This window comes from Sinocyclocheilus rhinocerous, unplaced genomic scaffold (assembly GCF_001515625.1).
Source record: "Sinocyclocheilus rhinocerous isolate Xijiao unplaced genomic scaffold, SAMN03320098_v1.1 scaffold1474, whole genome shotgun sequence".
Taxonomy (NCBI): domain Eukaryota; kingdom Metazoa; phylum Chordata; class Actinopteri; order Cypriniformes; family Cyprinidae; genus Sinocyclocheilus; species Sinocyclocheilus rhinocerous.
In genome coordinates, this window is record NW_015655412.1 from 89,395 (window position 1) to 92,909 (window position 3,515).

Below are 3,515 nucleotides of genomic sequence, written 5' to 3' on the forward strand. Positions count from 1 at the left end.
TTTAGGGGTGGAAATGGGATCCAGGGGGTGGAGATGGGTAGGTTTAGGGGTGGAAATGGGATCCAGGGGGTGGAGATGGGTAGGTTTAGGGGTGGAAATGGGATCCAGGGGGTGGAGATGGGTAGGTTTAGGGGTGGAAATGGGATCCAGGGGGTGGAGATGGGTAGGTTTAGGGATATGTAAAGTGGGAGGAGTTGGATGAGTTGGATCTTAAGTTGGTGCACCACTGTAATACCAGTGTAATACTTAATATAAAGTGTAACATTCTGGACACCAACCACAATTTATATGTAAAGCCTAACTTACTGGCCGCTGCTGTGTAACATCAGAGTAATCACATGGTAAATCCATAGGAATTGTTTACTTAATATAAAGTGCAACTTTCTTTACCAAAAAGTGCTGTTAGTCTTGTTACACATTTGTACTTTCTTTACCAAAAAGTGCTGTTACCAATGTCCTGTTACACATTTGTATTTACACATACCATTCAGTGGGTTGTTACATATGTGTAGTTACAGAAATATTACAGCTGTAGATACTATTTACCAATGTGTACTTACACTGTGGTTACATACTACTAGGGGTGCTCCGACTGATCGGCTACCGATCACTATCGGCCGATAATCACGTTGGGATGATTGATCGGCGGTCTCTAAAAAGGCCGATCTCAAAAAAACGATCTCAAGCTGATGACGCTGACGTGAGAGGTTTTGCTCGACATGCAGCGGCACCGTCTCAGTCTCTGTCCAGCACGGGTGAAATAATTATAATGCTGAAGGAGAGGTACTCACCTACATATGTCTTAATTAAATAACTTATAAAGTAATTTGAAAACCTTGTGTGAGACGTAATTTCGTGAATCACCGCGCGCACTCTCTCTCAAAATACGCAAATGTCTTCAAATCACCACATCGCGTCTGTCTATAAGCCAGCTGCACACTGCACGCACGACACAGGAATTGTCACTTGCACAATCGAGGCAGTGTCACATCGTCACTAAAGTTTATAAATTGCATTCTCTAGGATGTTTTCAAAATCACACGTGGAGTGAGCAAGAGAATTGTTTCAGTGCAGAGCGGATCACAGAGGGAGCACGTGTCAAGCTTTTATGGACATTTTTTGTTGTCATAAGGCCATATTTTTAAACTGAGTGAAATGCCCCCAACTCCCTTGTCTCCAATGAGATGTTAATGTTCAGTCGTCTCTGTTGTGAGCGTCGTCTACTCACCCAGATTCTGAGCCTTTTCCAAATAAAAAAACAACAACAAACCAAATACCAATTTTCAGATCTAACAGATCTTCTCAAAACAGAATCTCCAGGAGTTTCCCAACAAAACAAAACACTTCTTATAATGTCTTGAAAAGAAAACTAGTCATACACCTGGAAACATCTAAAGATTAAATATCAGCATTGGAGTGTGTGTGTGTGTGTGTGCGCGCTTTTGTGACAAATTAGGACATAAATTTGTATAATGACAAGGGTATGACATAGGTATTACAAGGAGAAGGTGACTTTTCAGGACATTACCCCATGTCCCCACTTTTCAAAACACATATAAATCACACAGAATGGAGTGTACTGAAAATCTGAAATAGCACAAAGTTTCCTGTGAGGGGTAGGTTTAGGTGTAGGGTTGGTGAAGGGCAATAGAATATACGGTCTGTACAGTATAAAAACCATTACGCCTATGGGATGTCCCCACTTTTCACAAAAACAAACCTGTGTGTGTATGTGTGTGTTTTCCTACAAAATATGTTATTATTAATTTCAAGTGAAATGTTTTATCACTATATAAAAGCCAAATCATGTGTCTGATGGACAGACTTGAGGTGTGTAGGGTAAACACTGTAACTGTTCCTCACCAAGCAGGACGCAGAAGCCCATCTTACACAGAACTGCTGTGGACAAGAACCACTCTGACACCAGCACTGAATGAGGGCCGCCTGACAGACACACAGAGCCAAAACAGAGATCAGCAAAACAAGATACTGACGTTGTATGTATTTATTATATCGTTTTACATTGTTATTAAGGATACTAAAGAACAGACCGTGTGGCATGACAATGAGAGGTAGTTTGCTTCCTGCTGTCATTTCCTTTGGTTTCAGTAGAATCGCATTAAAGTCCAAACCAGCTAATGAAGAACAGAGTTATTTTTTTTTCATGCAAAATGACTTTTGACACTTTATAACATACAGACACACTGTTAAGTGCAAAATGAGAACAAACACATACAACTGTGAATTTGACAACATGTACGGCATTCCAAGAGTGCTTAGTCTAGCAGAACTAGGAGGTTTGTTGGGACAACCGATCAAATTTATTTGGAAGCATTTTAGTTTGGCAGAACAAAAGTAACTTGCAACACTGTATCCGAAACGCAATAACACACAATCATGTTGGAGTAAATATCAGCACATATATGCACTGTCACTCAGATCTTACGGTATTGGCTGTTGTCCTCCTCAGGTGGTGGGCTGAAGTTTAACGTCTGCCAGCTGATATCCGCCTGAGGTCCCGCTGCAGAACACATCATCTGATTACATGTACCTTATTATAATACCTGACAACCAAAACACACTGGGAATAAAATGTTGCTAACTACATCAGGAAATAAAAATCTTTCAGATCCATTTAGCAAAAAAAAAAAAAAAAAGTAAAGTATTGTTACCCACCCCCTACAAATCTCTTACCATTCTCATAAGCGGCTGTGGCTACGGTCTTATTGACGCGTACGTGACTAACATAAGGTGCAGGGGTTTCATCTCTGATGAAATGTGTGGGGTGCAGGTAAGCTTTGTCCCAGTGAAGCGTGTCCCATAGACGGACATCACCAGAGGTGTAGCTGTACAGAACAGACACACACAATGACTATGTGATCTGTAGTGTTCGGATAGCATATAGCTTATTAATCATATGTGCCTCAGTAAAGCATACCCAGCAATTACAAGACCAGCACAGGAACTGACGTCACACAACACCTTTCCCAGCTCATACTGCAGATGACGAATGGACCCAACACGATTCTGTTAGAGGTGTAAGAGGTGTAAAAAATATTATTTTAAGACAAACTAAATTACTTTTGAATCTCATATTTTTATATGATTTTATTTTTAATTGTATTTTATTCTTCTCCCCAAGTTACCGTCTTTTTGGAGAGTACCCCATAAACGTAATCAGCGTAGTTTAGGCTTAGCATGCACGCAATTACGTTCTGGGGTACGCTCCAAAATGGTGGAAGATGGTGACTCGGGGAGAAGAATTGTTGAATAAAATATGTTATTATTGTTTTCTTTGTGCACAAAAAGTATTCTCGTAGCTTAGTACAATTACGTTCGAACCACTGATGTCACATGGACTATTTTACCGATGTCCTTGCTATGTTTCTGGAGCTGGGAACATTACAGTTGCATTACTGTCTATGGGAGGGTCAGAAAGTTCTTGGATTTCATCAAAATTATCTTATTTTGTGTTCCGAAGATGAACGAAGGTCTTACTGGTTTGGAACGACATG

General features: G+C 40.4%; 1 pseudogene; it reads right to left on the bottom strand.

The window, feature by feature from the left end:
- Positions 1 to 3,515, bottom strand: part of LOC107718260 (acylamino-acid-releasing enzyme-like) — a 31,589-nt pseudogene that overhangs the window by 5,037 nt on the left and 23,037 nt on the right.